This window comes from Oxyura jamaicensis, chromosome 1 (genome assembly GCF_011077185.1).
Source record: "Oxyura jamaicensis isolate SHBP4307 breed ruddy duck chromosome 1, BPBGC_Ojam_1.0, whole genome shotgun sequence".
NCBI lineage: Eukaryota > Metazoa > Chordata > Aves > Anseriformes > Anatidae > Oxyura > Oxyura jamaicensis.
In genome coordinates, this window is record NC_048893.1 from 108,778,010 (window position 1) to 108,789,238 (window position 11,229).

Genomic DNA, 11,229 nt, shown 5'->3' on the forward strand with positions numbered 1-11,229 from the left:
AAATCAGAAGGGAATGCTAATTCATTTTCTGAATCGGGGTTTAAATTGACAGCTCTGCATGTGAGCATCCCAGTCATCAGGGTCTCGGTAAAAAGCTCCAGTCTGTGAATTGTTGTGAAATATTAGGTGAAAGACAGTATGAAGCTGTCTGTTTGTGCAGTCTATTCAAAGTACTTTTGCTTTGAAATAAGTTTGCTGTTCCATTTTGAGAAGGCAACTTGTTTATGCAGCTGCTCCTCTTAGTGCTTTATATTGTAGCTGGGCTTCCCACATTTACACAGACGCACACCCTGGACAACTCCAATTTCAGACTGTTTTTCTTAATTGTGACATACATTTACACTAAAGCTTGGGGAAATCTTTTCATTTGGGGGATTTTTCAAAAGTAAAGCTATTCTAAACTTTTTTTTTTTTTTTCTGAAGTAAGTGGTGGTTGTTGTTGTTGTTTGTTTTTTTTTCCCTGCTCCTCTAGGGAAAATGCTTTATCTGATATTTCAGCAACCAACTGCAGGCCACTGTTTTGATAATTGTGAACTGTTTCCAGTGCCCCACCAGGCATCATTTGCCTCCCTGAGTTTCAGCACTCTGGAAAACAGCTGTTTAATGTGAAGGCTGTCACTGTCAGGCTGCAACTAGTGGCAAGGAGTTCTACAGTGAATGCTACTGAATAGGCAGAAAACCTCATTTGCAAGCAATCCACCTTTTTTTTCGGAGTGTAGAACCAAATGAACTGAGTATGTATATATGTATGCATGTATCTATGTATACATACATGCTTTAAAAAAAAAAAAAGCTTATTTCTAAGATGAGTAACAGAAAACCTCGTGTTGTTGCTAGATGCAGTAAATACAAAACCTTAATCTGGAAATGTTCATTTTGTTTATACGGTATCTAATGCTTATGCAGGAAAATCAAGTTCCTGAGTGCTAGGTACGATCTCATTCTGATGTTGAGGTGTATCCAGAAACACTACATTAGAAAAATAAGTTGACAAAACTTTTGCAGACTACCTTCTAAGTTTGGTTTATTATAAATGCATAAAGGAGCTTTGTTTAAATGTCTTTTTATTGATTTCCAAGATCTTTCTACAGAATAAGACTCGAAAGTGCTTTTCCTTTCTCCTAGTTCAAAATACCTCCAATGAGAGGACTAATACTTGTTATGTGGTTTGGAAGAAATTGAGGAGGAATTATTATTTGAACACTTCCACAGAATTTATTCAGTGGAAATGAATGTATTAAAAAATGAATAGTTCAGCTAGATGTTGGTGGGTAGGATTTGTCAGTACTGAGCATAAAACTCACAAGCAAGTTAAGCAGATGGTGGTTTTCAAACCAGAAGCACTTAACCAAGGTTGAATGTTGTGGAATACGTGGAATATAATCTGCTTTTGGACTTGGGGGGAGCAGAAGTTTTCTGTCATGGGATTTTTACTTGAAAGGAAACAAGCATCTGGTAACGATTTTCTGCATACTGAGTCACAGTTGCAGTGACTTTCCCATGACTTCTGCTTTTGGAATGTTTTTTGTTGTTAGGATTTTTTTCAATCCAATTTCAGAATCATAAACTTGATGTCGTAAGATAAAAAATAGCCAGTGCACAGTCAGTTCAGTGGTACTTTGGGGGGATATTGGATTGTCTTTGTAGGTCATTACTGAATGATAATTACCTCTGTAATGCCACTAGCACTTGACTGGTCTTTGTCCTGAAGTACTTTGTATATTTGTAAGCGCTATGTACTGTTCTTTGACATGGGGTTTCTATTTCCAGGAAAAAATGTGAAGATGCACGACAGCAGCTTTATTCCTCGCTTTATTAGGAACTGCCCTGTCTTCTGGGCAGGAGGATCTGCGGAGCGGTTGTGGTAGGTGGGTATCTGCTATTGATGTACGTATTTTGTGAATGCACAGCAACGATGATTTTCAGGTAAGGCGAGGCTGGTACGTACAGCAGTACATGTTAACGGAGTGTTTGATATCAATGAAGAGATGTGGGGAAGTCTTGGCGCGTTTCCTTCTCGGGGACTGATGACGTTAACAACCCACCTCTGCTCAGTGGAGTGCTGCGTCCAGTGCCGGGCACTAGACAGACGTGGGCGTACCAGTGAAGTCCAGCAAAGGGCAAGAAAGGCGGTGAAGGGGCTGGAGCACCTGCCCTGTGAGGGAAGGCTGAGAGAGCTGGGGCTGTTCAGCCTAGGGAAGGGGAGGCTCAGGGGGATTGCATCAACATACACAAATACCTGCAGGGAGGGTGCAGAGAGGACGGAGATGGGCTCCTTTCTGTGGTGCCCAGTGCCAGGACAAGAGGCAGTGGGCACAACCTGGAGCACAGGAGGCTCCATTATCAGGAAGAACTTTTCTGCTGTGCAGGTGATGGAGCATGGACATGAGTTGCCTGGAGGCGTGGTGGGGTCTCCATGCTTGGAGATCTTCCAAACCCATCTGGACGTGGTCCTGGGTAACCAGCTCCTTGCGGTCCAGCTTGAGCCAGGAGGGTTGGACCAGATTTCTTAAAACTGCTGTACTTTAATTAATATCTAGTTGTTGCACCTATTTTTAAAAACAAGACATTGTGGGCAGTCAGGACATGATTCTATTTAGCTTCTTGGAATGTATTTTTAACAAACTTAATATCTGGAAAAACTCATGTTGTCCAAGGGTCTTGATTTCACAAGAGGATCTGAAAGATTTTGCTATCACCAAGCAGCACCTGTTGCTTGTCACGTTTTCTTTGCACAGGAGTCAACTAATACTAGGAAACTCTTTGTAATGTAGAAACACACAAACTGTGACATCTTATTTTGTGACATTGAATTGATGATCCCAAAGACCACCTAAGCATCTGCTAGTAATTGTGAAATCGTGCTAGTGAAAGCTACCACCATGTAAGCGTTAGATCTTGTGAATGTGACTAGGGATGGCTTAGAATCAAAGAAATTTCTGCTTAGCCATGTACAGAGACAACAAACTAGGGGAGGAAAAAAAAAAAAAAAAAAAAAAAAGTCGGGTAAACTGTCTTTAATTTTCTTTTTCGTGTGTATGTAGTTTCATGTGTCCTGAAAGTAATCTGGTAATTAGTATTAAATGTAATTGTCACCTTGCTGATTCCTTCTTGCTTTTTCTAAGACAGCAAGGGGAAAGCATATTCAAAAAGAAAATGGTGTCAGTGCAGCCTTGCTTAGGTTCCTGTAACTGTATTCCCTTTTCTTTGTTGTGTTATTTAATTATGAAACTTGCCAGGTTTTATTATCCAACTACAAGAAAAGGTTACTCTTTTATTATTTTTTTTTCCTGGCATACCTTGCTGTAAGCATGTTGGTACCTAATGTTTTGAGCTCCCTCTGCTGGTCTTACAACAGCAAACTAAAAAAATCACCTGAGTCTGAGATGGGACATGGGCAGGGGCCATATTCAGGCAGATTTGTAAAAACATCCCCTCCACCACCCAATTCATTAAATAGGGTTTTAAAAGCAGACTGATTAAAATTTGAAATTAAAATGTCCTACACCATCTAACTAGTCTGTTTCTGCAATAAGAACCTTATCTGTAGATCTGTGCCACAGTTCAAATATATACGTAACTGACTGTGTAGTAATGCAAAGCTGTTGATTTAAAGCATTTTTAAATATTGATTCTTTCTCTCTGAGTCTCTTCTATTTTCAAATGAGATTCAAGGTCAGTAATTAATTAAAATGTATAATTAATTGCAAACCATTCCTTTTTAGCTAACGGCTTCCAGAAGAAAATTTTACGTTATGTACGGCGACTGTCTGTGCTCTGCGTGTAAGTAACAGCACCAAAAGGGTATTATTTAATGTATAATGACAAACATGGCTGTTTGCCAATTATTTGGGCATTATGTGGCTGCACAGGCTGGTGTCTCCAGTTTACACTGGCACCACTGTTCCTTCAACATTGTTTCTTTGGGGCTATCCACTGAGGATTTCAGTGTTAATTTTTCTTGGAACAAATGCCCAGAACACATTCAATCTAGCACAGGATCCCTGTTTCTTGCATAATTTAATCAGATTAGACTGGTAAATATACATAATAGCTGATACTTATAAGCACTTCTCAGTCCTTTTGCTTCAGCACTGTCATTTTCAGCACTGTAATATGTTCTAGTAACAAACACACACACACACATAAAATTAACAAAGGTCCGTTTCCAAAAAAAAAAAAAAACCTGTCAGTTATATTTGTGAAATGATACACAAATGATTACAGTGTGCCACAAGGTATAACAGGAAATGAAATTTCTGTATCCTCTGTAATATTGTATTAGGTTTCACGTGTGTGGTTCACTATTAGCTTTGTAAATTTATGTCTTTTTTTACCCTTCTCCACAAACAAGGAAATGGCAGGGAGTTCTCTAATACGTTTCTAAAATACAGTTGCTGGTTAAATAGTTAATGATCAAAAGCTAAGCAAAGCTTGGCACAGTTACAGGAGCCGAGCATGCCACTCTACAATTGCTTTAACAATTGCTTTACCTGCAGCTAAGAAGAATGTGAATTATTGTAGGGCATGGGACAGGAAGGTCAATGGACGTTATTAGTCATTTGCTTGGGGATATTATTGTACCTTGGCAACGGTGTGTTTTTTTCAGGGCTGTAAAATTGTATCTGTACCCTCCTAAATCAAGATATATCTGTAGAGATTTCCTTAGGCTGTAAGTCTGCATTGCGTGTTGTCATGCAGAGGAGGATGGAGAGGTTTGGGGTGCTTAAAGCTTCTAATCATGAAGATATGTAATAATGAACTGAAAGATTGGTTAAAATATTAGGTCCAAATAAAGCCATTTCTGAAATACAAACCACTTAAACCTGTCAAATTAGATATTTGAAAGAAAACAGATCTAATTTGTCTACCGAGTAATGCTAAACGTCAATGAACATGGAGAACTTGTGGGGAAAAAAAGTACGCTATTAAATAAAATGGTGGTAACCTTAGTCACACAAGTGTTTTTTTCCCCCTTTTTTTTTCTCTTAAATCCATTATCTGATTGGATTTTTCTCTTCTTCATTTTTGCTTAGAAAGCGCCGTGCTTGGTGCTGCTTTTTTATTGTGTGCGGTCACACCTCAGAAAGTTGGTTTCATTTTGTTTAGCTGGGCCCCAGGGAAAGTGGGGACTGCAGTCATGTTAATAACCAGACTTCTCAATCCAACTGCGTGGAATCCCGTGAAAAGCTAAATCCTGTAACTTTGAATTCTGGCATTCAGCCCGAGCCCAGCGGCCAGTCCCTGTTAAACAGTGAAGCTGTATGTCCAGAGATGTTCCTGGGAAAGAGAGACAGAGGGTGAGAATATGCACAAAGAGAGTTAAGAAAAGATCTGATAAGATGATAGGACAGACTGCAGTGATCAGGTGTGGGTCTGTGCGTTTTGCTTCTGGTTTTCCCCCCCTTCTTCCCATAGCTTTCTTATTGACATGGTCTGTAGATCAGCTAACCTTGCTGGAATAAACTCTCATATGCCCTTGTCAGTTGGTGGGACAAGAGAGTTGGGTTCTATTGCTGTTTTGTTGTAGCTGTATATTATTTATGTATTCCTCCTTTTATCATCCCATTGCATTAAAAAGCTCCTTGACCAGATCGCCTTAAAGGAGCAGATACTCTCCTTACACATACCTCTACACAGAGACAGTAACTAATTTATAATATAGAAAATAAACATATACTAAGCTCCCAAGCACGTAGATGTTTGAGTGCTGTTGTCATATACACAGTCGTATACACGTGATAGATACGTAGTATGTCATATACGCAGTCTCAGAGAAGGTCTAGCCACAGACCAAAATCCTGCTTGCTATCCCAAGAAATGTGCCTGTCAGCGCTTTTAAGCCAAAACATCTTTTACATTGTACAGAAAATGTATGCAAAAACTTTCCAGAAAAAAAAAAAAAAAAAAAAAAAAAATGAATAAAAAATAGGTGAACTGCCCTCGTGGGATTGGAGGTGGTAACCTCCAGCCATCCACACTGCCAAATCGGCCTGGCCCCAGCTTTGTGTTCTTCGGAAACTTGCTATGTTTTGTAAAGGAGAGAAGGAGAAAAAAGTATCGCGTTGAAGTAAAACACAAGAAAGTTCATAGCTGGAAAGCTGAAAAACACAAAATATGTTAGCAGTTTTATATCTCTCCCGTATGGGAGGCCCAAAAATATTTTTCTTACCTCCTCAGCGTCTCACTCAATAAGTGTGTATGTGTGGTATGTGAACATGCATACGTAAATTGATCTAGCTGCCTTCACCCTGAGTATGTTTTCTGCTAGCTAATCTTTCCGGGGTTAATTTCCCCTTTGAGTTTACAGGCCCTGCTCCTGTGAATGACACCCCAGAAAACTGCTAGGTTTTGTCCCCATAGCCAAGTCTGCCAGACTGGGACCCTGCAGGGTTTTGTTTTTTTTAAAAAACTTGTACTGGCGTTAATGTAGTAATTGCATAAATGGAATGCAATCTAAATCCTCCTTCCCGCACACATCTAGACGTAGATTCACAGCCTGCGTATACATGCTGTACTGGCTAGATTATTCTTTACCCTGGTTGCCTTCTGTGTTATGGAAGGAGCAGGTGCCCCTCCCTCTCGGTTCTTCTGAATTTCTTGGCTGAGTCATAGCAAAGTTCCACTCCTGCCTTCCTAGCACAAACTGTGTTGCTGGGGCTTTTTCTGCTTTCTGTAAGGCCTTTGCTGACCTCCTAAAAACTTACCTCTCTGGTAAGAACGGTTCTCCCTCATCCCACGCTTTGTCTTCATACTGATTCTTCTGTGCTACACTGATCTAAAACCTTGGCTGTCTGTAGGCATGTTTCTGGTAGCGGAAGGGTCTCCTCTCCTGCAGAGCCACCAACATTACCTTTGACAAGAAACACAGGGCACATGTTGGTATTAACATCCTTGCTCTTCAGCTGAAGGCCGCGAGTGCAAGTGGTAGAAACTGGCCAGCAAGACTAAGGTTTCCATGGTGCTCTTCCCAGAAAAGAGCACCACAGAATATTCTTCATCAATAATAATAATTAAAATAAAAATATTCACGTATCCCAGAAGCAGCCTGAGATCTCTGATAGCTCTCTCACCTTTACTCCGTTATCTTTCTGCCCACAGTGACGACAGGGGACAGTCATCGGGGATCTGGGTTGTGTTGATCTACGCAGTGACTTCCTGCCCCCTCACACAAAATTAAAGGCTCTGGCAACGCTCCAAGTATCTCTGTGTCAAAGGCCATAAAAGAATGCTATTGCCTACGCGTAATCCAGTGCCCTTCCCCTAAGCATAGGATTGATTTCTTTACATAGAAAAGCTATACAAAATCTAAATCAGATGCAAGAGGTCTGGATGCATCTTTGGCAGAAATTTGGGTTTCCCCAGTGCCTTCAATTTGCCTTCTGGGTCAATTGACATATCAGCTGTCCTTCAGAGGTGTTCTTGGAAAAAAAAAAAAAAATATATATATATATATATATGTTTTTTCTGTGTTTTGTTTTTGTGTCAAGGGTTACAGTTTGTAGAAAAGAAAAAAAAAAATCTCTCACATGGAATGAAGTACTTCATTCAAGCAAGGTTTTCCCAGAAAACTTTTAAGATCGTGAATATACCTCTAGGAGGAAAACTATTTTCTGCCCATACTATGTGTTTTCTTATTCGCAAAAATTTCCTCAAACTGAGGTTTCTGAGATTTAAGCAGAGCTTTTGTTAATGCATCAAAAAATTTCAGCCGTATTTGCATTGCAGCCCTCAACTCTAAAGAACTTTTGGGAGTAACCTAAAGGACACAAATCCATATAGTATTCCTGGCTTTAGTTACCTGTTCCTCTCTAGGGTCCCCAAAGTTACCATCCCCAAAGGCTATTGCAGTGAACATCTAATCACACTTGGCAGACTAAAAACACTGTACAAACAGGTAGGTAGTTACTGTGTCTAAAACTAACTTAAAGTATTACCATTTCTAAACGTATCTTGCCTGTTTCTTTTTCAGGGACCTTACTCAATGTCCCGATGGAGATTTTCACAAGTACTATTGCTTGGCCTGACAGTGGCCAGTTCAGTTCCATAGACCTTCAGAGAAAGAGGTATCACAGTTGCTATTTCCTGGTTATTTCCAGAAACAGAAGCTTGAGGCTTATTTCAGATTTCAGGGCCCAAAGTGCTTTTACCCACATATTTTGAAATTGTTGTTCCAGCATCCTTAATGTAAAGGGATTGATTCACATCTCTCAATCTGCAGGCTGTGTATTTTGACGTCACATTTAAGTGTCGTATCAGAAGTACCTTTGCTTTATAGTGGTCCCGAACCATTCCAAACTCAGATTCGCTTCCCTCTCTTTGTTTTTCCACGAATGCATGGAGTCTTTGGTAAAACTGGGATCACAGTAAGTGCTCGGTGCAGGCAAAAGGGGAACAGCTGAATGGGATGACCAGCTCACAGGTATTCTGTGCCTCAGAATGTGATAAACTCAGTGTTATCCTGAAAGTCCTGGACCTTGTTGAGCTCCACCACCACTCCTCAGTGTGCCAGCCACAGAGCTGCCTTGTCTCTTTGGGAATATGCCCTGAGAGACTGAGGCTTGAACTCTCCGCACTTTAGAAGACCTTTATGTTCCCACATGTCTGCCAGCCCCCATAAGGTCCACATCATTTTGGTACTGAGAACTCATAAGGCTCTCCAAGTGAAAAAGCGGGTCTCTGTCTTTGCTTCCAGATCTTCTGTTAAGCTGCTAAGCCAAATTCTTTGCTTGCATCTCAGTTTGTACCTCATAACTTGGATGCAGGAAGGCTCAGAGAAACACAGTCATTCAATTCTCTTTTTTTCAGAAAAACCTACAAAGCAAAACATTTGATGCCCACAGACTGAGGTTCAATTATATCCCTATCTCCAATATTTGTTTCTTTTCCCTGAACTTTGTGTTGCATTTTGGAATCTGGAAAAGCTCTCATTTTTCTGTAAGAAGTAATCATAAAGTCCTTTGGCAGCTGCTTTTACTTTGCATTGTCTAGTCTGTTTACCTCTATTCAACTACTCGTGTTTTTTGTTTTGTTTTGTTTTGTTTGCTAGGCCTACCTAGACTCTTCCTGTGAAGGACTCACTTTCTCAACAGGATTTAAGCACGGGCTGCAGTTTTGCAGCACCCTCAGCTGACCTTCCTGCTGGCTGTCACAGTTCTCTGGAATGCAGTTTCACCCTTTCTCTTGTGCCAGAGATACTTTTGTCAGAGCCCTCATGGCTCAGAAAACTGGCAGGAAAAAAATAAAAATAAAAAATAAACTGACAAAAGCAGATAGCTTCCTGTTGCATAATACAAGGCCAAAGATGACCAAAATCCTATAAGGAAAGAGAAACAATGCAATGGCAGTCAGCAGGCTCAAGGCTTTAATTATCCTGCAAGAGGAAATATTTTGAGCAGCTTGTTTCCACCTTTATATACTTATGATATTTTCCTTCCTGGTAACAGTTAATTTGTTATTTGGGTGGGAGACAGCCAGGGCACATTCATTTTCTTTTTTTTTTCTTTTTTTTTCTTTTTTTTTTTTTTTTTTCCCCTTAGAACAAATTATTTGAGATCAAATTTCAAATGAATCTTAAGGTGGTGCCAGAACATAATCATCCAGATTGAGGGAACCCACACGTTTTCTTCTGAATGGCTAAAAATGTGAAAGCTCTTTTGATCTTTGTCATAGCATCGAGACAAGGTGCCCTCGACCCTCCTAGTCTGTGCCCAAAGAAGGATGCCTCAGTGGAAAGCTGCTTAAAACAAAATTTTTGAGGGAGCCAAGACAGAGCCCCAAAGTCTAATTAGGATTTTGTTCATCAAGAGCCCAAGAGGTGTTGGCAACTTTCATTCAAAATAGGTGTCTCTTCACAGTGCAACAAACAGCCCGGCAGCAGGCCTGGCTTTTCTTCAGGTGGGAAGCCAGGGATCCTCTCCCAGTCGCTTTAACGTGGGCACTGCCTGGACTTACCCACAAAGCGGTTGCTTATGTTAGGTGTCAGCTCAAAGAAGACAGGAGCTATTTACACACCACTGCTGTGGGATGCTCATGTTTACTAGAGGTGCTCTTAAAGTCATTTCCCAGTGCTGCAAGCCTTCCATTACCTGAAATAATACTTAATATTTGATCAGCTGATGTTCCTCAAATACCCTTTTCAAATAAGAACTCATCTGTTTTAACCTCCCACCCTTGACCCTTGGAAATTCCCACACCAAAACCTGTATCTTCCAAGCAATGCTGTAGCTAAATGTCAGTATTTGAGGAAGTTGTCTTTTGTCCTCCTGCCACCGTGACCTTTTTGTTAGTGCAACTATTTAACATCCACAACACATCCAAGCAACTTAAATTAATGCTCACTTTTCAGGTATAAAGACATGCTGTGTCTTAGAAATAATGCTCTGGCAGATGAGCTTATCCATAGCGGGCGTTTATCTGTCTATACAATCACGTCTCTGTTTTTGCTGGTGATGAAAACTGCTTGAAGTAAGCATGCCATCACTGATTATACTTCCTCTCTGTTTCTAGGAGTCTTTATTTCATCAGAGAGTTACTGTAAATGATTCACTAAAGCTTTTTTTTTTTTTTTTTTTTTTTTTTTGATCAAGGGCAGGAGGTGTTTCTGCTTTTCTTCCTGATCTCTTCTTCTTCCTTTGCACAGGCACAAACAGTATAATCTGAGCCTCATGTACACCTGACTTGCTGCTATGTCTGTGAGAGGGAGAAGACAACCTGCACAGAGCTTAGCAGGGCCAAGCTCCCACTGTAATACATCCTACTAAGTACTCAACAGGCAAAATCTTTTCCTACTTTTTGCCTGATAGTGAATGTTAATTAAAAACAACACTTCCGTGTGCTATCAAAATCAAAACACAAAGTACGACAGAGTCAACTTTCCAATGAAAACTCAAGAACTGGCTAAAAAACAACTGAGGAACTCAAGAACTGGCTTTCCTGGTGTGACATAACTGCCTTAGATCTATTTTTCATTTTAAATTATCTCAGAAGAGCTTAGAGAAGTGTACTGAACGTGTTAATGATCATCAATGATCTTTAAGCCTCGTTTCACATGAGTCAGGCATTCCTGATGGCGTACTGCTGTGGGCGTTCCCTCCAGTCAGAGGCAGATCCTTTCTCAATGGTGGTATTGAGCTAACAAATTCCCAAACTAGCATGTAACTATCTTACTGGCAGGATGGCTGATTTCTGAGAGACGGTGAAGAATATCAAGCTCAGAAAAGAGTTGCA